Here is a 26,269-nt window from a genome sequence, read left to right on the forward strand (position 1 = left end):
CGAGGAAATATATCATTAACGTGCTTAAAGACTCAAACAACACTCGAAGGAGGGTACCTAACCAACAGCCAAAACACTCAATCTTTCAACTAAAAACGGTACAAATCAATCGGAAACAACAACAAATAGGAAAATCAGATCATATCCCGCACCGAAATAACATAAAAACTGTCATTTTGTTATTTTTAAACTGTTTTTGATCTTTTTTCGGTTTTTTACTGTTTTTGTACTTTTCTGTTTTCAAGTAATTTTTTTTTACTTTTTCTTGGTTAAACGCTTATTTTGTTTAGTTTTATGCTTTCTCTTGAAATAATTTTGATCCCATGGCCTTAGGATAAGCGAGCTCATGACTTCCCACAAAACCCTCCGATCCCCGGAATTTTCGGTCTTAGCTAAGTTAAAAAGCTAAATCGTACCACGCGGAGCCTCGATATCTTCCGCCTATTTCAAAAGAGAACATTTAGGCCACTAAATTGTGCATACGCCCGGAATGGGGGGTTCTTCGCTGAAACGTTTGCTGGTCATGATGGTCTTATGCCTTTGACAGGCCCACCCAGGAGCGCCATAAAAACGTCTATGCAACATTCGCCCAAATACTACACAAGGACGGAGAGTAGAAAAAGTATTCATAGGCGACTGGCCGGCGTCAGTTAGCTAGATTCTACTCGTTTTTCACCGTCTCGACCTAGCCAGTTGATTTTCAGGTCTGTCTAGGGCTAAGTAAAAAGTTACCAATTTTAGGCCATCAGTCAAACGACTCTTAATCAGCTTCCGTTTACATGCGAACACAGCCACATAGCTAGGTCTCGGATCCTCAGATTACATGATTGCTAATAAAAACACGGCTCGAATACTCTATTTTACTTTGATTTGGTGACAGTTCTATATTAAATCCATTGGAGATGGATTGATCCTTTCCTCTTTCTAGCTACTCATAATCTAAAATACCAAATAATACCGAAGTTAATTCAAAGGTTTATGGCATCAGAGTAGCTTAAAAGTCAATTATTTACAGACCTTCGCCATGTACTGTCTCTGGGGCGCCGAGCCTCCAATTCCGTGCTTTCTCTGTAATACCGTCGTTATTACTCCCAGTTCGTGTCACGGGAGGATACTGCTCTCTACTCCTTCTCCACTGAAGCATCCTTTCTCGCTAATTCCTACCGCTAAGTGTCTTATCTTGCGTGATCGTCACGATAAGAGGCTTCGTTTTTCATATCGTTATCGTCCGGCTGTCTCTCGCTAATTCGGTTGTTGTTCTGATTTTTGTCACTTTTTGGCTCAAAATGGCCGTTTTTCGTATTTCTCAGAAATATTCGTTCGCCAATCGAAATTTTGAAAACCCAACTTTCCCGAATATTCTGCCCCTCCTTTGCAGTAATTTTCAACCATTAAGGTCTCTACTTCTATTTCTGTGTTGTATCGGAAGGTTGCGCTGTGCCAGTCTGGCAGAATGGCACGTACTCCACGGACATTCCCCATCAACATCCATATTGATCGCTTAACACCGGGTTATCGTCAAGTAGTGTTCCAATGCTCTACCTACAACCTTACAAATCGCATTAGAAAAGGAAAGTTATCTTCTCCACCTCAAATCACTACGTGTCACAAATGGCATCATACTACATCCCACTGCCTTTCAACATTTTCACAAAATTTGCACCATGAGGAGTGTCCTAAATAAAACTTCTTTTCTGACTACTTACGTCATCTTGCCATGAAATTTCTTCTCGCTCTTGCTGATTGAAAAATTGGGACGTGGCACGGCCACGCACCCGTTCAAAGTAACCTAATGTCACTCACCAAGTATAATCAGTTATTTATGCTCTCGTCCTCAATATTAAAACTAAGAAACTCTGTGGCTAGGAAAGTTATTGAGGTACTCACCCTCTTCGAGCGAGCTTACCCAAACTCACCAGGTCGCCACACAGTGAACACGTGTCTTATACAGGTTAAAAACATCAGTCGTGTTTAAATAGGTAAATATATTCACATATGCTCTCCATATATATATATATATATATATATATATATATATATATATATAAATAGCACAAATAAAAATTCATTGCCATTTAACAATTGCAACAATTTCAGCATTTATCAAGGATTTGTCTGACCAAACTAATTCAAAACAAAATTTTAACAGTCCAATAATCAAACTTGGTTGATTGGTATAAGTTTCAGCACACAAGACAATCAAGTTTTTCTCCTTCTCCCTTCACTTTTCACTCTTCTTCCTCGTCACGTCTTGGTCATTCCATTGCTTTTTCATCTTGTTCTTCAGTTTCACTGTCTTCTAGAATCTTCTCCAACATGTCCATGGAGTTGCGGGCCGTCCCCCAACTCTCCTGCTCTAACAGCCTCGGTCTGCAACAAGGTGGCAAGTCAACATTCACCTTTTGCGCCCGGTTCCTGCAAAAGCTGTTCTGAAGACACAAGCTAACACTCCGTCCTAGATCAGCTCGTAAGACCTCTCTCGTTTCAATTTCAGTAACACAAGGCGCTCCAGCTACTCGCTTCACCGCCGTGGTAACAGCCTTTCTATGCGTCAGGAATGCTCTCCTATAGGCTCCCGGTCCTATATCTAGCTGGAAAGAATGATAGGCTTCCGTGTTCCTAGACATATGACTGTTCGCACTTTCATACATCCATGATGTCATCACTGCACGGAACCAAGGCATCAACCTTTGTCTTGACCATATCCTCTCAATGGCTTTGGGTATTCTCAGAACCTTGCAGGTGGTCCTGAAAAGATCTAAGTCGTGGTTCAATTTCAAGTTGCTTAGTTGCTCAGGTGTGGGCACGGCCGTCTCCTGCTCACTTGTGCCCGCGTTAGCTTCCAACCATCTCACTGCCAGCATGGCACTAACCACCACGATTGAAACTTGCTGGTTTTGATCGGGCAACCCCGTGGAACACAACTCCTCCATGTCCCACACTAACACCAGATTCTCGCGTTTGGGGTACCACAACGTCTGTGCCAGGCAGTGGCAAGGATACTCCCCATGAATCATCAGTATTTTCCTTCGGGTCCGCTACCCTGAGGTTCCCAGCAACGGTTCCACTTCCATAACGATCCTGTGTACATCATCCTTTTCGTCTATGGAGGGGAATTCGGTGGGTAACGCTCCACTCGCTTTCTACCTCGGAAATTCGCTCACATTACCCTCGTTCAATCTCATGAAATCTTCACCCACTACGTCCTGCAACTCGCCTTCAGATCTCTTCGAGTAAATCGTATGACCTTTCTGACATCCTGGCCAACCTCACGCACTTTGGCACAGACAAGAGTTGGTCGACCAACACCTGCTGTGTCCTCGCGTCCATCACCACCATATGCGTAGGATACCTACTATTGCAATATGGTGCGGAGTTCGAACCCACCAGATATTGCGAACCAGTAGGTCTATGATAGGCCTCACTGTCCTCAAATTCATTTCGTTTTCTAGAGCCTCTCGCCAGCCTCCAATCTTTTGCTGTGTCTGTAGCGCTCCAGGAAACACTTTCACAGTAATGGACGTCACTAGTCCATGGGCACGCTGTAGGTGATCCATTGATTTTATAGAACTCGTCATGCTGTAAAATCCCAAGGCAGTGATCAAGTTCACCTCCGTTACTCCATGACAGTCCGCTAACAACTCCTTTCCACTCTTGTCCGACATGCTCAACCTCCCATACAGTTGCGCCAGCTGACGATGCTGCTCACTCAGCGTAATCAGGTCAGGCCCTCAGTTACACACACGTCCGTCCTTTTCGCTACTGTGGGCAAGACATGTACCCTGTCTCAACCAATCACCAGAGGGATTTCACTCGGATAGTTCTGTGGATGAGTTGCTCTTCTGCTTCGTTATCTTCAGGGCCAGCAGATGGTGTATCATGGCCAGATCGTGTCAACATTCAAGTCCAATGTGACATCTGCAGTCATATCCCAGATTAAACCGGCGTTTGGATGTAGACAGCAAGAAGGCTTCATTAGTTCCCACATGGTTACTAAGCTGGTTTTCAAGGGACCGTCCAAGGAACCACAATCAAAACTCTTGCCCCTTCAGTTCGGGAACCGATGTTGCAACCACTCGTTTCTCCAAAACAATTCCCAGCCTGGGTTGTTCCATCATCAACATGCCAATTTCCTTGACTCGCTCAACCCAGAAATCACGTACTACAACTTGCTCATAGTCGAGGTACGCTTCCCTGGCTTCCTAATTCACGACGGGATTAAATGCCATCCCTGGTACGCCAGACACATATTGGAACGACTTCAACTTCCCCAGTGTTGCATAGTCTTTCTGTCCCCTGACTGCTTCAATTAACTCCCGGCTCACAATCAACTCTTTGTTTGAATACCTTCTTACTTCTTCCAACCTGCGATAGCTCCCCATGTCGTTCGACTCCTTATTTGGTACGGCCAGCGGCACGTCGTGATATAGCTCCAGGATTGCCCTTAGAAAGTTTCGTTCCCAATTAACTCCCACTTGCCGAATGGTTTTTATGCATCCTCTCAACACAGGTTCTCTCAAACTTATGGTTTTATGCATTCTCTCAAACCTCACGAAGCAAAGGGCATCCTTACGCTTAGCCGAGGCTCTCGCCGAATCGTCTCTAGAAATCAATACTCTCAGGGCTTCCATCAATTCCAGTTTCTCTTCCTTTGATTTCGAGTCGTTGTTGGCTTCACATTCCACCTTCTTGATTCCCATCAGACACCAGGCCAATCGTACTTGCAAGTCAGTTCTTGTACACGGATGGGCCAGGTATGCTGCCACCGTCGCAGGTGCATGCATCGTCTCGTCAAAGTATCTTTAGAGGGCCGCCCTTCAAGAGATTTCTAGCTGCTTTTCCAGCCAGACTTCGTTTGCCTCCGAGGACATGACCGTGCCGTATTCTTTCCGTTTCAAGCTAGAATTCTCGTCAGCTCCTTCAGATACTCCTGTATGACTTGCTTCTCGCTCCAGGCCATCAGGTGCCCTCTCGCGGAATTCCTTGCATTAAGCATCTTTACATAACCCCCTGCTGGATCTCCCATGTGGACTGCGTCTGGCACTGTGATCCGGCTATACTCGACCACGTCGAGTTGTCCCTCTAGCTTCATTCGGGCCATGTTGGTTCGCGAGGGCTTAAAATCATCAAGTCCTCCAGATCCACACTGACTGATGAAATCCATTTCTAACTTAGTATCCGCCAAAGTCCGTCCATTTTTCTTCGACCTTGTTGCCGTTGAGGTATCAGGTTCTCTTTTTCTCCCCCTTGCCAGCGTCGCGCCAACACCTTGTCCATTCTCACAGGGCTGAGCTGCTCTTGCCAACGAGGCCACCACTGAACTGGCTTTCGACTTCACTACCTTTCGATTCACGGTCTTGCTTTCTGTTTTCCCTTTCAACCGTTTCAGCCCTTTCTTGGCTCCCCTAACGGTTATTTTTCTCGTGATCTGCGTATCACGTCCCATGTCCTCTCCATGAAGGTCACTCGGCTACAGGTCACTCCTGTCTTGCGTTCAAGTTCGCTCTGGTATCTCTGCCATTCCTCTTCAGGTAGCGTACAATCTCATGTTCTCTTGAGTTCTCCTCCTCCTAGGTGATTCATGGAGCAGTTTCTGTAGGTCCCTACTCCGGTGGTCCATTGCCAAGCTTATTGAGTCCACTGGGGATAAATTAGCCGGCGCCTCCTTCAAATGGGTATGAAAGACAATGTTGTCATCAGCAATAGATTCCCATCGACTTCCGCGTCATCGTCTTCACTAAACTGGTATTCCAGCAAGTCTTTCTCCAAAACTCCCAGGTCCAATCCACCCAACTTCTCTCCCTTTCCTTTTTTGTGATCGTTATCCTGATCCATCAGTTCGTCATCATTCGGGTCTGGTTTTGGTCCAGGTCCCGAAGGGCCTTGTCGCATATCTATGCCCGAGTCCGGCCGCTCCGGTACGGTCAGATCCCCTGCGTGATAGAATAATTCGTCATTCACCAGGAATTTTACCGAGTCCTCGCCACATGGCGCCAGATCATCGATCGGTATCTACGTGCATCCTCTGCACTCCTTTGCTTACTTCCAATTTTACCTCTTTCACTTCTCCTGACCATTTCAATCGCGACAAATCATCTGCGGGTGTATACACATCATTCCACACGTCAACCGGGACCTCTGATCTTGTGGAAGGTTATGCCTTGATCTTCTTTCGGCTCCAACATCGGGGAATGTGAAGTCGAACGTATGCATGGCCGCAGCGTTCCAACTGATGAAGCGCGGCTCCATCCGTCCACTCCATTTCAGCATTCTGTCTTGCGCATCACGAGCCGCTCCGATGTGAGGGGCAACGGCAGGAGACGTGACTCCCAACAACATCCTCCTTATCAGTGGGTATCGGGGGCATTGGTCCGGCAGCGGCCTGGACCCGGAAAGACACGCTTGCTGGTTCTCTTTGACGTGTGCATAGGCTTCCGGTCAAAGTGGGACCCGCATCGCCTCTCCTGAATCATTCGCCACTGGTCCCAGATTCCAAAGCTTTGGATTGAACTGGACATGGGAAAAGTCCTCGCGGCCCATTCGGCACTTGAATTTGTTGTTGAAGTCCATCAACATCCAACCTGGCTTCGCTATTCTTCTGAATAGCCTGTCGTCGCTAGCCAACCCTCTCAGCTCCTTCTGTTCCACCCAATTCAGCACGGAACAATCCACAACCGAGACTAATTTGACATACAACACTGAGTTCCTGTATGCCTTCAATTGTACGTCCGGGAAAACAAATGGCATCACGGGTCCGTACACCACAGACGAACTCCTCAGTCCACGGACTAGAGCCAGCGGATCGATCCGAATCATCACGGCCATATCTGTCAGCAAGGACATGCCACAATATTGCTTGCATTCACTTGCTCCCGTTGCCAGCTTATCTTCTTCTGTGAAATTCCTGTTCTGCTGCAGGAGATATTGGAGCAAGAGGATCCTCAAAGCCTTCATCTTTCTAAACGAGGCGGGTTCCAACCGCGCGTTGAAATGACGAGTCGCTCCCTGAAGTTGTTCGGGGTAGCGTAATAGCACGAGCAAATTGCTCAGCCGACCATACGTCATTGCGATCAGGGTAACTAGTCCATCCAATCTCAGGTCCGCTAACGCTTGGGTGAAGAGGTTCGCAGGTCCTTTCACAAAGTTCTCGTGACCAAACGTCACTTACAGTGCTAGTACCAGACCGATCGACAGTTTCTGGATGTCCTTAACAAAGCTCGCGATCAGATTCCGAGAGGCCCCTGGGTAACACGTTGACAGGAAGGATGGCGTCCATCCCACTCCCATTCCACCCAGGATAGCGTCCGAGTGCTGATATTGTGCCCTCGTGGCCAAAATATCAACCTGGAATTTATCCAATGACATCGTGTTCACATCCTGTATTAATTGTAACATCATGCCCCCGGCTAACTCCCTCTCGTTAAACAAGTTTTTCAGGCAAGCGTGTATCTCTTTGATTACCGTGGGTGCATGTTCGAACGCATCTTCTCCCAAGGTACACAATTTTGGTGACAAGTACAACCATGAGTTGGTGTGTGGCTCCGTCCGCAAAGCCAATGCCATAAGATCCTCTTCAGCCGTTGTCATATTTTTTCTGACTGTCCTCCCCTGCTCATTATCAGCGTAATCCATTTTCCTGAACCAGAGGTCATTGGCAACCTGGTGTACAAACAGGTGATCATCATCTACCCGTGGCCTCAACTTCAGTAACCTAGCGAAGTTGGACAGATCCAACCCCAGGACTTCATCCAGTATCAACCGAGTTGTGATGCAATCCTTGGATCCTTGGATGGCATTGGAAATGTCAGCCCAGATGGCAGGAAGCTCCGAGCGGGGTGGGTAGTAGTTGTTAGGATCCACCATCCTGTTCGGCGCAGGTATTATCACGTTGATTCGTCCCTCAGCTGAAGTTGTGACCATCGTGTGCACACACTGTAGGGCTTCTGGCAATGCGGCATATCCCTGTGATAACACAAAGATGAGCTTCACCACATTCCTGGTGAAATGTCGCTGTACTGATGCCTCCAGCTCGGTTATGGCTGAGAACAACGTCATTATAGCTTCTCCTATGACTTCATTGCTCGGGATTGATCCATCCGTCAGACGGGACAACAAACCTCTACTCTGCAAGTGGTCATTCGAGCCGGCAATCACTATCACCTGCGGTCCCATACTGATCGTCCTTCGCACGCTTATCGTCATGCCTGCTGATTGCTCCAGTCTAATATAGGCGCCGTCAAGAAGATCACATTCGGCCAAAAGAGAGAACGGGGCTTATAGAGGTAGTCTGAACTGGCAATTATCAGATACTTAGCCTCCTTTATATCCAAAGGATCATAGGCAGCAAACAGGCTGTCACCCACTGGTGCCTTCAGCCCCTCGTATCTCTTATCGTCCCCTTCCACCGAGGTTGCTCGGGGATAGTCTCTCGAGTACTCACCAGGCGCCTCACCGGGTGGCTTGGAGAACTGTCTATACATCTTGTGGTGCTTGTTATTGGGCTTATTCTCTTTTGGCCCTCCGAGCAGGTGGTGTCAATTCCCTGGCTCTCCTACGGGCGTCCATGAGAGATCGGGTGTTTAAGGGCACAAAGGTATTGTCCTGAGGCAATCCATCCAGGTCCACGAACCTGAGCATAGTTGCGGAGCTAAATGCTCCTGTTCCGCCAACAGCCAGTCCACGCCCGGTATTCGATACAACCTCGTCATTGTGGGACCATCTCCACCAATCATCTTCCTGGCGTCCTCCCGACACGTCAGTGTGCTCATGTTCAACCTCGCCGACATGTCTGTCTGTTGGTCTGGACGGTTCCAAAGCAGCGCGGGTCTGGACGGTTCCAAAGCAGCACGCTGCTTGGTTCAACTCCTTCCGCCGGCACGGCGCTCATCAATTGGCTTGTTGTCGAAGTAGGGGTTGCTGTAGCGGCGGGTCATTCGTCCTATACACGGTCTGGGAGCTAGTCTGGTTCTGATTAACCGATCTCCCAAGTCGGCTCTCCAACGGTTGTCTTCTAGGGGAGGAGCAGTCCCTAACCTTTCTCTCACATCTGAGCTTGGAGCAACGGGAGCAGGTGCATCCGTCTCCATTGCCAGAGGCCCGAGGCGATTGACGAGTGATTCCGACACGTTGCCCCTTACTCTACCTCCTCCAGTCGAACTGGTCCAAGCCATTGAGTTTGTCGTCCTCAATTCTTGCTCCACTTCCCTTAACTGCGTCTGGAACACGTCATTGATCCAGCGTCTCCCTTGCTGGGTGTTGAAATGTATACCATCTCTGGTGAGCGCGAGATGATCAATCATGCGCAACATGTTCTCCAGATCCATGAGTCGCAGCTCGCCGGGGTTGCTTCTCACCACACCGCGGGTCATCTCGTTCCACCGGGTCACGTTGCCGTTCATGAAATCCGCCACCGGCGTGCCCACCTCCGGGTTCTGCGGTATCGTGCACAGCACCAGGAGTCTGCGCCTGTATTTCTATTTCAGCTCATTCAAAAGGCAGACCAATAGGGGCTCCCACTTGCCCTCTGGTGTTACAGGGACCCTCGAAACATCATTGGTCCCGAATATTATCTTCAACGTGTCTAGGTAATCCTCGAGGAGTTCATCGTTGCCAGAATCTCCGGAGACACTTGGCTCACCCTCGCCATATATAGCTCCTTCAGGTGTTTTATCTCCTCTTCCTCAAAAGGCCATTTGCAGATCTTCGAACTTCTTCTTCCATTCGTCTCTTTCTTGAGCTATTGCCCTGTACTGCTGCAGCTTGGCACACAGCTCGCTCTGATCCTTTTCCTTTTTCTCCAACGTCTCAATCGTCTCCGAGGTCTGGATCTCTATCTCGTTCATCCTCTCCCTCTTCAGCGGAGGAGCAGCTGTTGGAGAATCTACTGAGTGTGACAGGCCCGGCCCATCATGTTGTCTCTTTGATCCGATGAGCGGCTGTACCGGTTGAACAGGTAGGGGCATCTCACCTAGCCGGTGATCCCTCTGCTCGTCAAGTCCCGGCTCACGAGCCAAGTCGTGGCCATTCATTTCACCTCGCCGTCATCTCATTAATCGTTTTCGGCCTCTCTCGGCGTTCCCGGACTCACCAAAGGCCAGCATCAGCACTACTTCCGTGGGGCGATTCCCTCGACCCTCTCGTCTTAACGCGTTGAGGAGCGCGACCACAAACATCGCCAGTCCTGGGTTTTCTTGTGCAAAGTCACAGTCAATCAGCCGCTGATGTATCTCGTCCAGAGTCGCTCCTAGACTCGCTGAGAAGAATTCCATCAAATCGTTCATGTCACCCATCTCTCTACAGTTTATCTTTCGTCGTCGTGATTCTTCTGATTTGTCAAATTCAGTAAACAAAATTGGATCAATCAAAAAGCAAGTCACGTCTTAAAAGCATCACTTCATGCCGTTCCAGTTCAAGTGTAAAACATTATTCACGTCTTTAAAATTATTCATTGAAATTTTCTTCTTCTTTGCTGATTTAAAACTTAGCACCATGGTGGATCGTCCACCTTCAACCTTATCAAGGTAACACAAATGAGCGCTGTCACTTTCACTTCCTGGAGTGTTCCAGGTCTTTTATGACACAAAAATCACATAAAACATAACCTAACTATGACATAACACATAAAAACTCCTAGTAGCTAGCCTAAAACTTAATCCTAATGGCTATAAAGTAAACTTAGTAAAAACCACTTATCGCCGAATGCAACACCTAGCATATACTCAGATAGTACTTTTTATGTAAGTAAACCTATATGTCAGTTTCTGAAAATATCATGTGTACAAGGGCCTATAACTCTCTCGGATCTAGCTTTCCCTTATTGGGATCATAAACTGGTAACGAGAGAGAGGTCACTCCTCTCTCAACCAAAAAAACCCTAGGTCGAGTCATGGCCAATACCAAGCTCTCTGCATTTACGTGTTGCTTATCAGTGGCCTTAGTAACCAGAAAACACAAATAGTTACCTGGTATCTGTGATGCAACAAGGGGCCGCGCTATCATCCCTCCCACACCAGGCCTCTGTTTCCAGAAAAGCTCGATATTCTTATATTCTCTTTTAAATTCAGCCGCTAGTGCTGTTTTGAAGCTTACATCCGCGGTTATCGCTATAGCGCATGTACGTTCAGTGATTATGAAATCGCTGTCCGTTATGATGATATTGTTTAAATAATGGCTCGTTCTCGCCTTCCGTTTCCAGTTCACCGGTTTCTCTTGCCAATTTTAATGTTTTTAATGACCAGGTTTTTGGTGTGGTTGAGTCCTACCCCCACTCCCCGGACAAAAATATCAATCGACGTCCCCGTCGATCGCCCAAAATCGAGCAGATTGGGGTTGGATTGCGGAACGCGTAGAGAGCCAGCTGGGGCGACCCAGTTGGACTCAGTATTGTCATGGCTGACGTATTTGATGCCGTCTTTGTCGACATCCTGAATCGTCAAGATTGTCTCCATAGGATCTACCGGCAGATCGTGGAGCCATTCGAGCACTCGCAAGTTCGTTAATTCTTGCTCATGAGTCTGTTCCACATCTGGTTCGAACTCTACTTCTGGTTCGGAGCGATCGTCGATCCAATCCTGATCCATGCCATTGACCAAATCGATCTCTCTTGACACCGCTACTTCATCCAGTCCCCTCAAGCAACTCCATCATATCGCTTAAAACTATCCTGTCTATAACGAAATCCTCGCCATACGGGTTGTACTTCTTCTTGTTCCTTCCCTTCTTGATCTGGCGTGTCTCCATGGTGTGAGGAAAGTCAGATTGTACTCCTTTGTCAATTTCAGTTTGTTTTGGGCAGTCCCAGTCCTCTTCGGCATAAGGTAGAGTTTCGTCGTCCACGTCCACTCGCTCGGTCAACTCCAGGTCCAGTGGCAGATCGCAATTATCTACCACTTCAATTCCGTCGTTTTTGTCGCGCGTACCTCTTTCATTCACTTCACAAGCAGGATCCACTATCAAATAGTCTCCTTCCTGCATGTCCACTGGGATGCACCAGTCCTCTGATTAGGCAATGTGCGGTTTGATGTTTTCGTAATGAGCTGCTTTTCCGGTGCTCAGTCGATAAAACCGACCTCCTTGGTGCACTTCTGTTATTTGAAATGGGCCGCGCCATTTTTTAAATAATTTTTCAGTTCCTTTTGGTGGAACTACTTCCTGGAACACCCAGACGTAATCGCCGACTGAGTAGGCTTTTGCATCTGCAGTCCTTTTATCAAATCTTCTTTTTTGTGTAATTTGCGCCTGTTGCGTGTTCCACCTGCATAAGTCATTGAGCTCCTGCTGCCTTCTGATAATATCACGCACGTAATTTTGTGGTGCTGTTTTCTTCCCTTGATACTCAGGGTAGAAGAACGTTAGCGGAAGAGCTTTTTCGTGACCAGTTAGCAACATATGCGGACTTATTTCCGTGGTGGAATGCTCTGTCCTGTTGTAAGCGCCCATCACTTGCGGCAAGTGTCTATCCCAGTCAACCATGTAGCGTGAGCAATAGACTCTCAACATGGATACCAGGGTTCGATTTTGCCTTTCAACTGGACCATTCGTTTGTGGGTAATAAATGGTCGAGATCGCCCACGAATGCTTCGCCATTGTCTGATTGAATTGTGACGGGGCAGCCGTGCCTCGCTATCCACACATTTGTCAAGTGATCGCATGTTTCTTCCGCTGATGCTGTCATGCAGGGGGCTGCCTCTGCATATTTCGTGAAATGATCGATCATTACCAGTACCTGAGTGTAGCCCGTGGCACTACTTCAATCTGCACTACTTCGTTGAATGCCGATGACTCTATTGACTGCAGAGGGAACCTTAGTTGCCTGGGATCCTTCGCTTGTTGACACGTCAAGCATGCGAGAACCACTTTTCACAAGCTTTCTTCAAACCAGGCCATTCATATCGTTTCTGTATCCTGTTGTACACTTTTTCCACGCCTTGATGATCCATCTGATTATGTGAACGAAAGAGCAATTCGGTCTGGTATAACTGTCGTAACACTATTGAGTTTTACTTGTAAAGGACCTTGTCCTCTTCCTTGCGTTTACAGGCTACGATTCCGTCTTTGTTCAGGTACAACAAATCTTTTCTCTTCAGATAGAACTGCTTCAAGCTCTTATAGCTGTCATCTTTTAAATGTCCTTTGTCAGGTGCTCCATTCTCGATCCATCTCTTCAGATTGCTTGTCATTCTATTATTTCCTTGAGCCCTTAGGAGATCCGACAGCCGGTATCTGGCTTTCAGATACGTCATTACCACGTTTAATTGCTTGCTCATTAAATCAAGAGCATGAGCATCGTCCATCAACTTGACGCACCATATTTTCTTCAAAGGTGTTGCTTCCTTCACAGATGGCTCTAGATTGGTACGGACGACCGTACCATGTGGCAGTAATCTGGTTGGGCGTTTCGACACAGCTATCAGTTCAAGCTCATCTGCGGCGTTGTCCACTACAGTGCGCTCCTCATCAGATGTATACCTGTCTCTGTCCGAGTCCTGATTCACTTCCCGGTCCAGCCCGCGTTGTTTCCATTCCGCCGACAAGGAATTTATCGCAATCTCCGAAACATCCGAATTGGAAGTAGTCTCCGATGTGTTTTCCCAGGACTGGGGCCTCGAGTCATCACTCGAGCCGATGGATTCCACATCATTATGTTCTGATCTGTCTGTAATTTTTCTCGACTCCCCGGACAAAATTTGTCCCTTGGTTGCCTTGAATCTGGCTCCCCGGACAACATTCTGTCCTCCGGTTGTCCCAACATTGTCTCCCCGGACAAGTCGTCCTAAACGGGCTCGAAAGTGCCAGACTCCCCGGAAATTGTCTCGTCCCCGGATGAATAATTCAAGCTCTGTTCGTACTCTTCCCTTGCTTCCGTAAATTGTACTTTTCCCGTGAAGCTGAACTTCGACTTGACACTGACTTCTTCAGTGGCTTGGACCTGGGTCGATGTCTCACGTTCTGTGAACGAAGTCAAGTCCTCAACAAGACATCCTTTGGCATTGAGTTCACCAGCTGTTTCACTATCGACCGTCAATCCCGTTCAACATCGCGACTGCGAATGGTCACTTGCCTCTTCTCCGTTCTCTCAGTGACTGTCAACCGTTGGATGGTTTCCATCCAATCACGATCATGCCTGTCCACTTCTCTATCCAGCAAGTAACGGAGCTTCCCCATGACGACCGGCGCCACGTTCACAAACCTATTTAGCAGGACCATGCTGTTTATACCCAGCCTGGTAAGCTCTTGCTGCACCAGATTGGATCGGACTAGCAGATCACCCCTGGCCAATACCTTTATTTCAGCGGCCGTCTCCACCGGAAGTTCAAGGTGTCCTGGTATGGGGTGCCCTGACTTGTACAGTCACCTGGTGAGTGGTAGTTTATCGTAGGTCTCCTTATCTAGAAATGAAAATCCTTCTTTGATTTCTGCCTGATTGGCCTGCTTCTCTTCTAAGCGCTCATAGAATTCTGTCTTTTTACTGAGGCTATCAGCATTCTAGTGCTTGTCACGGGTACGGTGCTCTATGATCATGTGGTATCCATCCAGGCGCACGATCCAAGGACCTATATAACTTTGATCCATCGAATAGGTTTTCAGCCAGGCAAGGGCACGATTATCCACACGCAACTTGAAGGGAGCACTCCCCAAGTAGGCCCTGTATTTTTCCACGAAAGTGATCATCGCGAACATTTCGGCTTTTGCTGCGTCGTACTTTATCTCAGTATCGCTCAGGACCTTACTTCCATAGGCTATTGGACGGAGAACCGTTCCCCCGTTCTATTCTTGCTCCTGGTGAAGTATGCCTGATATCGCATCTACTGATGCATCCGTGTCTAACTCGAACATCCCCCTCTCGGTTGGCATGCCGAGGACCGGTGCCTCGCAAAGTTCACGTTTAATGTTTTGAAATGAAACGTTTGCCTGATCAGTCCAAGTGAATTTTCTGCCTTTATTTCTCATCAACTGCTGCATGGGGTATATCTCATCGGCGTATCCCTTGACGAACTCCCGATAATAGTTAGCAAACCCCAAAAAGCTCATCAGTTGTGTATCTGTCTTGAGTGCCTTCCAGGTCAAGACCGCTTCGACCGCTTCGGGACCCGGTCTCACTCCATGCTTGTCCACCAGGCGGCCCAGATAATTCATGGAGTCTCTGAGGATTTCACACTTTAATGGTTTACACTTCAGGCCCGCCTGCTTCATGCAAGTCAACAACTCATCCAACCTCTCTATGTGATCCTCTAGGGTTGGCGTTGCAATCACGACATCATCAACATAACACATGATGAGGTTCCCGTATTTTTTTTTGTCACACTCGTGAGTGCCTGGGCCATCAGTCGCTGGAATGTGGCCGTCGCGTTGCACAATCTGAACGGCATCCTCTTCCACTGGAACAATCCCAGTTCGCACGCGAAGCCCGTTTTCTCAAGATCTTGCTTTCTGAGTGGCACTTGCCAGAACGCAGAGCCCAAATCCAACGTCCTGAAGAATTTCGCGTCCCCCAACTTGGAGAGGCTCTCATCGATGCGGGGAATTGGGTATGCGTCCTATCGTCACCGCGTTCAGGTAACGGAAATCACAACAAAACCTGAGTTGCCCCCTTTCTTTTTGGCCATGACCACGCCATAAGCCCACGGGGACTCCGCGGCTCGATCAAGTCGTACTCCAGTAACATCTCGATTTCCTGCCTGCACGCTTCTGATTTTTGAGGGGTCATTCCGCACCGAGCCCTCTTCTATCTCAATCTTGTGTTCTACAAAAATGCAGCAACCTATGTCGGCCTTATGCTTTGAAAAAACGTCTGCATTCCGATTTAACACCGCCCGAAGCGAATCTAGTTCTTGGTCTGATATTTTACGCTTAAGATGTTCTATCTCGGGCAGGACATATTTAATTCCTGCTAACTCCGTTTCTGTCGGTCTTTCGGGAAAATTCGAACAACTAGACAACCCATCGTCTGTCTCCGACTTCATTGAAAACAATTTCTTAGAAGATTTCAATTTATTTATTCTCTTCATTATACATTCCTGGTTCGTGTGCAAGGCACTTTTAGTTACTTCAAATTTTTTTAAGTTCTCCACACTCTGAAAGTCTGTGTTCAGAGGCAATGCGTAGCCAAGTGTCTTTCCCCTCTGTTTTGTCACTGTGGTTGCTTCAGTGTTCAACAACACAATCACACACACAGTCCGCTCTGAGTGAGTGAGAAACTTCTTACTAAAATAGCCGAGCTCTTACTGTTTGGTTTTGGTACCAGACACACCTGTCTGTCATTAGTGAGTTCATTTAGGTTCCTCATCCTAAACGTCGCTACCACGGCTTGATTTGGTTTCAAACTAACTTTTCGATCCAGCCTGGTTAATTAAGATCTTATTGATTGATCGGATTCGTCTAAGTTTTCTACCACCAGGACGCTCATCCAAAGATGTCTTCCTCCAAGCTGCAGTGATATAATCGGGGTCCTTGGTTGCTCATAGATTGCTCCCTGATTGGCAGCTGCCAGTCTGATGTTTGTCGGTATAAGATCCCACCTGTCAAAGCCTATTTCAGTCCAGGTGCTGACTGGCATGACGCTGACCACTGCATCCCTGTCTAACAGTCCTTTTACTGAAAGTTGTCTGCCCTGCTCATCTAGCAGATGTGCTGCCAGATCGGCTTCGCAACCTATGTAGGCCGCATCTTGTTCAAGCATGGCATCGTGCCCGATTCGTCGCACCTTCAGCTCCTCTTGGCCAATGTATATCCGGCCTATCTGATCACTCGCATCAGTCACGTGATCACTCGTGTAGATATTAATGCCGTCCACTTTCATCAGAATCGGATATGGGTCATGGACTTCAATGTAATGTCCATCTACTCTAATTAGCCTTGGACCTCCTGTCGTGAGCAGCGCTCGCACTGCCCTGGAGTCCGACTTGGGATCCTTCTCTCTCAGGTAGTCCGCATAAATGTCCAGGTGTACCCTCGTGATCTCGGACGGTTCACTCAAGTTCTTGACCACCTGGTGTCCTGCAACCGAAATAATGGACATTATATTCGTTCCTTCTTTCCTCATGACAAAGGTTTTACCCGATATAACATTTAGCTTAAGTCCTGGCTTTCTGGGTTACTGCTTGTCGTCCTTTTTCGTTGTCTTCTCCAGAATGTCAAATTTTTCCCGAAGATCTGTGCTTTCCAATTCCGACCTTACCCATTGCTCAACTTCCCTCGTGGCTAGCTCCTGTTGGACATTCTGAAACGCTGTCCTCGCCACCAAGCCATAATCCACCTTGAACGGGCCGGTCGACTCTGCCTCCAGGCTCGAGGCTACCCCCTCATTAGGCAAGATCTTCACCTTCTTAGTCGTAAAGGTGCTTGGTGTCGTTTCTTTTCTCCGAGACTAAGCCTCGTTAATCAGACGTGCCCGACTGGTTATTACGCCAGAAAGCGCCTCTTCATGACGGGGAGGTTTTGCGTCCGCCACTGCATCCCAAAATTGAGTGCAACCCGACTTGAAATGGCCCTCCAAATTACAGAAGAAGCACCTACTTCATTATGAGTCCTCTAACATACTCCTTGTGGTCCTCGTCAGTCGCATCAACGTCATCGAGAAAGTGGGCTATCGCCTTCATGTTCTGTTTGGAAGCAGAACAGGCGGAAACATGCTGGTCCATGGAGCCACAATTCGCACATGACCTCCTCTTATCCATGTCGGCACGAGGTCTGTACCAACTGGAGTTCGCGCCAGTGTTTGTTCCGCTGTAGTTGCCATAATTGCTGTAACGGTTTTGCGCCCTCGGTTTTATGAGCAAGTACTCACGCGACTTCATACGCAAATCATCGGGCGTGGGTACCTGGTCATGGGACAGGGCGAAGTGTGTGGCTAGCATGGTTTTCAGCTCGTCACTCTTTACTCCATCCATGAACTTCGAGGCAATCACTACATTCCGCTCCGATATTCTCTCATCGGGATTGCTTCTCCTTCTGAGTAATTCAAGATCGTCCAAAACTTTGTCTATTGATTCGTCATCTCTTTGACGCCTCTTTTCGAACTTCACCATAGCCTGATGCCCTTGTACTCCAGAGCCGAAACGGTTTAGTAGGATGTCGAATATCTTGCGAGCGCTGTCTCGTTCATTGGCCCTTTTCACCATCAAACAATTTAGGGCGGTACCCTACAGATTGCTTGTCAGTGCGCTGCATTCCTGTTTTTTTGAGAGATTCTCTTCATCAAAGTGCAACTTCATAACCTCTATCCAAGTATCGATGCCAGCTTCTGGCTCGTCTTTGTATGATTTCGGCTTTTTGAGTGTCCTTATTGACCTCTCTCCTCTCTGTGTTGACTTCGAGAGCTTGGTGATGAATGTTTCAAGCGATCTATTCAGAGGCTCAAACCTCGAAGCATACACCTTTGTGTCCTGCAAGACCGTAGTCAGATCTGGCACTGATCTGCCTTGTGGCACAGTGGCCAATCTTGTCTCCGGGGTAGGATCCGCCTCCGGCTGGACCGGGTTTGTCCAACCTGGCCTCGATGGGGCTGCCCTGGGCCGCTCCCTGTGCTTAGATTCGTAATTCGTTCTCGAACTTTGCTGGGCCCCGACATAGCTGCGTGCTCCATCTCCATCATCTGCCTGGTGTGAGCGCTCCCTTGTGGCGGAACGCTCCTCTCGATTGCTCCCGTTTAAGATCTCGTCAAGCTTCCGCATCATCAGGTCAGATTTGGCATCTAACCGTTTTTCCAGGCTAGTCATCGTATGAGCATAGGTATTGTCGTGATCGTTCAAAAATCGCTCGATCTCTCTTGTCATCCTAACTTCTTTTTCCTCTGACTTGTTTGCCTGAGCCAAGCTCTCGGCCAGGCATTGATCGGTGTTGCGAATCAATTGAGCCTGATCGACTCTCGCCTGTGACTTCACGTGTGTCAGTTCATCTCGAAGTTCCTCTTGACCCTGGTGAGCTCTCTCCTCGACTCGATCTATTCTCTTAGTCATGTCCCGTCGCAGTCCTTCCAGGCCTGTCATTACGCCAGCAAACATGTCACTTATATCGCCAGCCGCCCCCAATGCCGGGGTTAGACCCAGAGAAGATGAGGTCGACTGCGGTTGCAGCCTGGTACTCGATGACGCGCCGCCCTTTTGCTTGCCCATCGACATCATCAACCTGCCGAACATCGAGGATGCTCCTACGGTTATCCCATCAGACATTGGCCTGGTCGGCGAGTTGGACAACGCCTTCCTGCTCATGTCGTTCCTTGGGCACTTCGTGACGTCCACATCCAGACTTCCAGCTTTTCTTGGCTTTCGAAACCGTTTGTTCTTCACTCGGACTTATACTCGACATCATCGCATTTTTGCTCTGCTTGACCAGAGATGATTGCTCTTTTCTCCACTTATGAGTCTTAGTCTCTGATTTGGACTACAATTCTTTCCTCTGAACAACACTTCTTCTCGCGGTTCGACCTCGGAACGCTCCGAGGCCTCTTCCGTCCTTTCGACTTCCTCCCGTCCGAGGTCCTCACCTGGCTCAAACTCGGGTTGGATGAGCGTTTGTTCCCCGTCGTCGAAGGGGTCCACCAGCGCCTCGCTCGCCGGTCCGACCTCGTCACTCCGCCCTTGACTGCCATCGAGGTTTTTCTCGCTTCTTAGTTTCATTCCGCTCACTGAAAGATCAGCTTGACCTTTAGTCGATTCGTTGTCAGCAAAAACGTCGGAGGCGCTGCTAAACGAAGATTGGCTATGCCTGGTTTTAAACTTCCGAGTGCTTCCCCTAATCAGCTTGGGATTCTTAGTAGTCAATCCTAACGAGTCTCTACGCTGCATTTTTTTGAAATGAATCGTATTATTCGAAAATCAATGGCAATGCACACGCACCGCAAATAAGTTTAAATTACTTTACTTAACGCTGCCTACTCGACCTTTTCAATATCAAAAATGCTCCCTAGATTTCTTGGTAATGATATTAGTGACTCAGCTAAGGTTACACACAGGGCTTGCTTAGTATTAAGATTTTGCTAGCTCTACCCAGTTGCCTAGTATAACAGTATCACAAAATTTTCTCAAGATATTTCACACTGCTTTGTTAAAATCAAACAATCTTTTGTAAAAAAGCTGTGATGATTCAGGAATAGATAAATAAAACTTAGTCTCAAAGAAAAAGACTTCCCTCGATCAGAACACTCCAAAAGAACCAAGCCCAGGACACTGTTTTCTCAGGTGGGTGTGGAGAAGGCCTAATACACTCACCGAGGTCTTCTTTTAGGTGTCCTGCGATTGCCCGAGCTGTCCTACTAAGTAGCTCAAGGCAACCTCTGATCGAAAATCTCCAAAGTCTATGAAAAAGCTCCCCCACACTCGGGACGCCCCAAGTGCATGAGAGCAGGGAACAACCTTTCTTCTCAAGTGAGTGTGTATTTGCCTAATACACTCACCGAGGTCTTCTTTTATGTGTTCCCGGATTGCCCGAGCTTTCCTATTAAGGAGCTCAAGGCAACCACACAACCAAAATAACAATCAAAAAAAATTTGGTTCGGGTACTTCCGTCAGATCCGATCTAGAATCCAAAGTTGATCACGAATATCCGGGTCAAATGGGCTCCTGTGATCTTGATATGCACACCTATTGGTAGTTGACCTTTTATTCCGATTCTGAATGGATATTTTATTAGCTCAAATTGCCCCAGAAGGTACCCCTAAATTTTCAATAAGGAGGGTTGTTAAGAGGCTTAAGTCACTCCGGAGGGTTACTTCGGAGGGTTGTTAAGACACTTAGCTTACCTCGGAAGGTTACTTCGGAGGGTACCTTAATCACCAAGGTTACTTCGGAGGGTCCCCTTAAAACCACAAAGAAGGGTCAATAAGAGGCTTAATACGCTCCGGAGGGTAACTTCGGAGGGTTCCTTCAAAATTTCAAATTTTTCGAATCCCACTTGGAATGGTCTCCAAGTAGTCTCAAAAGGGGTCGAAACAAGCTAAATTCTCTGTGGGGGTTGTTTTAACTTCTTCGGAGGGTCTCGTCGAAAATTTCCGCTAAGGAGTGTTGCTAAGGAGCTTAACTGACTCCGGAGGGTTACTTCGGAGGGTTCCCCAAAAATCAAGAAAACGGGTTATTCTACCGCGGTAAAGCCTCCGAATGCGGTCTAACTGACTTAAAACCAGGTTGGCTGACACGGTCAACCTTCCCAATCGGATAAAAAGGTGATCTTATAAAAGTTTCTGCCGCTCGGAGGGTTCCCTAAAATTTGGACACAACATATTCTAAAAAATTTTTCTTTTCCAAAAACGGTTGAGCTCCAGGAGAATGGTCAAAAACTTCGACTTATGGTACCAGAAATGTCCCAATCGGTTGGCTGGTCTTTGAGAAATCGCCAAAAACAAGTTCGACAAAATGCCTTTTTTCACCACCTATTTAGGTCCTGAAAGATTTTTTCCGCAATTCCTATTGAAAGTGCTTAAAAACAATCGAAACGAGCGTAGTAGCCCGGTACGGCACTGGAAAAATGCGAAAAACCGGACCAAAAAAGGTTTGAAAACAAAAAATCGGCCAATAACTATCAAATTTGGACCCTCCGATTCCTTCCTTTTCCAATCTTAAAGTCGTTAGCTCTATCTACGGAGCTAATCGGAGGGTTCTTCAAAAAATTCTCTGGTAACCGAGCACGTTGTGCTAGCACACTCCTAACGCAAAGCTTTTTTTGCTCTAACTCTAAAAACTCAAAAACTCGATCCCCAAAACATATTGGCAAATTTCGGAAAATTATCAAAATTTTGATCGAAAATTATTGTTTTTTTACTAACTTCTACTAAATCCTTCTACTTTCGCGCGGTTTCTTTAGTCAGGGGGATTGAATCACGTAGTTACTCCCTGTATAAAAGCTTTTTGTTGCTCGGAAAAGCTCGGATATCCAAAATTTTGAGGGTCTACAGTTTGATTGAAAATCAGTAATTATCGACAAAATTGGGGTGTTTCACGGGTCTAAATAGGAGATAAGTAATATATAGTAAGAACAATAATCTATAAGTAGTCGTTAATCATTATTACTATACCCTCCTGTGCATCAAAATACCCGAATTGAGACCTTTAAATCGTAAATTCGCAATCGATGGAGGGTACAATCGGACCGCGCCAATCGTGCCCCCCACCTCTTAAGTTTTAAGGAAATACTACCCGAACGATACTGCAATTGTTTCAACGATACCCAACAGTGGTTTCGGATGGTGTCACTGATGCCCCTATTGAGTGTGGAACACGTCGGTCAGCTTGCCACTCTACCCTCCGGTCACCGGCAAAATCACCATTAACGTGCTAAAATACTCAAATTACACTCAAGGGAGGGTACCCAACCCGTCACCAAAACACACAGTCTTTCTATCAGAAATGATATAGATCAATCTGAAACAACAACAAATAGGAAGGTCAGATCACATCTCGTCCAGAAATAACATTGAAACTGTCACGTTATGTTTTTTAGTGTTTTTGGTCTTTTCTGGATTTTTTACTGTTTTTTATACTTTTTTCTTTTCAAATAAATTTGTTTTTGTCTTTTTCTTGGTTATACACTATTTTTATTTGGTTTTACGCTTTCTCTTCAATTGTTTTTGGTCCCGGGACCTTAGAACAAGCAGGCTCATGACTTCCCACCTAACCCTCCGGCCCCCGGAATTTTCGGTGATAACTAGGTTAAAAAGCTAAATAGTACTAGGTGGAGGGTACGCACCTTCCTCGTAGTACAACAAAGGTCACTAAGGCCTCTAACTCGGACATACGCCCGGAGCGGAGGGTTCGTCGCTGATTTTTTGCTGATCATGATGGTCTCATGCCTTTAACAGGCCCACCCAGGAGCGCCATAAAAACGTCTATGTAACATTTGCCCAAATACTACACAGTGACAGAGCGTAGAAAAAGCACCTATTAACGACTGGCAGGCGTCAGTTACCTTAATTCTATCCGTTTTTCAACGTCTCGACCTTGCCAGTTGATTTTCTGGTCTTTTTAGGGCTAAGTAAAAAAATACTATTTTTAGGACATCAGTCAAACGACTTTTGATCATCTTTCGTGTACATGCAAACACAACCACATAGCTGGGTCTCGGATCCTCAGAGTACGTGATTGCTATTAAGAACACGGCTCTAATAACCTATTTTACTATGTTTTTGGTGACAGTTCTATTTTAAATCCATTGGAGATGGATTGAACCTTTCATCTTCCTAGCTACTCATATTCTAAAACGTCAATCAATACCGGTGTTAATTCAAATGTCTATGGCATCAGAGTAGCTAAAAAGTCAGTTTATTATTTTCCTTCACCATATACTGTCTCTGGGGGGTCCTCGCCTCCGCTTCCGTTATTTCACTGTAATAACGTCGTTATTACTCCCAACTCGTGGCACGGGAGGGTACTGCTCTCTACTCCTTCCTTCCCCACTGAAGCCTCCCTTCTCGCTAACTCCTTCCGCTGAGTGTCTTATCGTGCGTAATCGTCACAATAAGAGGCTACGTTTTTATATCGTAATCGTCCGACTGTCTCTCGCTAATTCGGTTGTTGTTCTGATTTTTGTCACTTTTTGGCTCAAAATGGCCGTTTTTCGTATTTCTCAGAAATATTCGTTCGCCAATCGAAATTTTGAAAACCCAACTTTCCCGAATATTCTGCCCCTCTTTTGCAGTAATTTTCAACCAGTAAGGTCTCTACTTCTAATTCTGTGTTGCGTCGGAAGGTTGCGCTGTGCCAGTCTCGCAGAATGGCACAATAATACAAATAAAAAGTAACTATACAAAAGGTTCCGACCCTGTTTTTAACGGCGTTTGCGTGTTTTGGGTATTTTGAGACCTGAGTATGGGGCGTTCTTATTTTCTAGAGTAGGGTTTAGTTTGGTAGTGGCCTTTAACCTGTAACGAGGGTTTTAGTCTCATGTCGCAAAGGAACCGAATTGGCTCCGACCGCTTGAGGTAGAAAAACACAAGATATAGTGTCCCTGACTGTTGAACCAATGATTATAGGGCCTTTTTTCTCTAACCTCATATGTGACCTAAGTAGTATTTTTATGGCGCTCCTGGGTGATTGAACGACATCATTCCTACGGGATCGATTCCACTTGACGCAGCTCCGGGCTATATGCCCAAAAAAAAATGAGAAATGTGCTTCATTTTTTTTAGAGTAATGAACGCAGTGAAGAATCTTGTGTGAGTTTCCCTTTTTGTCACGAAAAACCCTTAAAATATTGATGCACTTGGGTATAAGGCATGTAACAGTCGCCAACTTAAGTCACCTACGAGGTTAAAGAAAAATAGGCCCTATTACCATTGGCTCAAGCGTCAGGGACACTATCTCTTGTGTTTTTCCACCTCGAACGGTCGGAGCCAATTCAGTTCACTTGCGACATGAGACTAAAAACCCGTTACAGCTTAAACGTCACTAACAAAATACGCCCCCCCCCCCTCTCTAGAAAATAAGAATGTCCCCATACTTAGGTCTCAAAATAACCAAAATACGCGAACGCCGTTAAAAACAGGGTCAGAACAGTCCGTACAGTTACTTTTTATTAGACAGTGGAACTTTGATCCTTTTTAGATGGATCAACCTAAAACTCTCCTTACCTCAACATTACAATCATAAAACACAAAAAGAAGAAAACTAAATTGAGTACTCACATATCGGCACACTCGAGAGTTTGAGGTAACTATATTAACAAGCAACTTGAGAATAAATGGGGAATTATGTTTGATTCAATAAGTTCTAATCGAACAAGTTCTAGCTTGAGAATTGAGTTTTTGGTCTGGACCATTGGGAGGCTTCGATTGTCTACCTTTCCACTGAAGGCTCACTCTGGTCCAACTGAATATCGATATGCTGTAGCTCGCGATTACTTTCTGTCTCCTGTCACGAATAAGACAGCTCTACTATCTTCAAATTAAGTATCGGAAATAGCGAATAGCTTTTCCCGCTGCTAAATTTGACCACTTTCACGCGATTATAATTCGGTCGTTCTGATCTTGTATTTCTGAGATTTTCAGTTTTCGCGAGAAAGTTGAGCATGACAGGCTCAATTCGAATTTTTGAAAAATTACATTTCACCCCAAAATTACGCTGTCCGTATTACTCAAGGTCAAACTTCCAAATATGAGCGACTGACACAGCCCTTTTGATTTCAATTGAAATGCATCTGCCGTAAGTGGCGTAAATAGCCTTCTCCAAATACGAACGTCGAAATGGCGCGACAAAAGTTGAACGATTTCTAGCTTCGAAATTGGAAACTATATTTAAGGTTTCCCATCGGAATTAAAACTTTACCTTTTGATCCAGTTTTCTCAATATGGTTTCATGAGTGTTACTCAAGATACAGAGCCAGTGGTCATTTACAGAAGTTTGCAGCAGACTTAAATTTATCTACACCCCAAAAATCACAACCATGTAAAATTGTCACACTATCGCTAAACATCAATCAAATACTGCATACACCTGCACCTTCAATTCATGCTTTGCAAGCTAAGAATTTGAAATTTCTTTTTTCCTATCCAATCAGGAAATTGTCATGCAACGTTTTGATTTATATAATAATTCTAGCATACTAATAACAATATCTCGTTCGATTAAAATTTCTTTTTCGTGAACTCAGATTTCATTCGAACTCACCATCGAGCCCCTTTCTTTTCCTCTCAAAACTCAGGAAACCCACTTTGAGCTCTCTGCTCATTTCGTATTCCTAGCCCTCGAGGTACTAGGCCCTGATAAGTTTGACACCGTCTTTTTCTTCTTTTGTCATTTACGCCCCGTGGGGGGCCTTGATTCCCAGTTTCCAGGACATGTGATCCAGTGTCTTGAAATGTTGTTTTTTTGTCACCCAAGTACCGCATTCTTCCCATTGGAATCTGGCTCTCGTTCCGGCGAATCGTCCTGTGATAATGGTGTTGGTTACTTCTGGGGCTGTCGGGTGCTCTCCTCGACAGGTCCTCCGGTGTCTTGCCATGTTGCTCAACGACAGGGACCTCTGACACTTCGGACAGAACCCACCCTTCCCTCCTTGGCACGCCTTGAAGTGGTTTGTCAGAGCAGCCTGGTCCGAAAAAAATTGTCGTTGCACTTTGGACACTTGTAGTCCACTGACTCCCTTCTGTGTGCTTTTCTCTCGTGATTCGTCCGTCCTCCTTTTGTTGCGCACTTCTTGTCGCATCCGTCCCAGCGGCAAGGCCAACCGCTGTCACTTATTCTCTCTCTATTCCATTGTGAGCGGGCCGGTTTTTCCGATCCTCTGTGCCAGTTGCACATTTGCGTCTCCCAGTTTTTGAGGAACGTCCTGCGATCTGTAACGG

Source organism: Symsagittifera roscoffensis, chromosome 8, assembly GCF_963678635.1.
Source record: "Symsagittifera roscoffensis chromosome 8, txSymRosc1.1, whole genome shotgun sequence".
Taxonomy (NCBI): Eukaryota; Metazoa; Xenacoelomorpha; order Acoela; family Convolutidae; genus Symsagittifera; species Symsagittifera roscoffensis.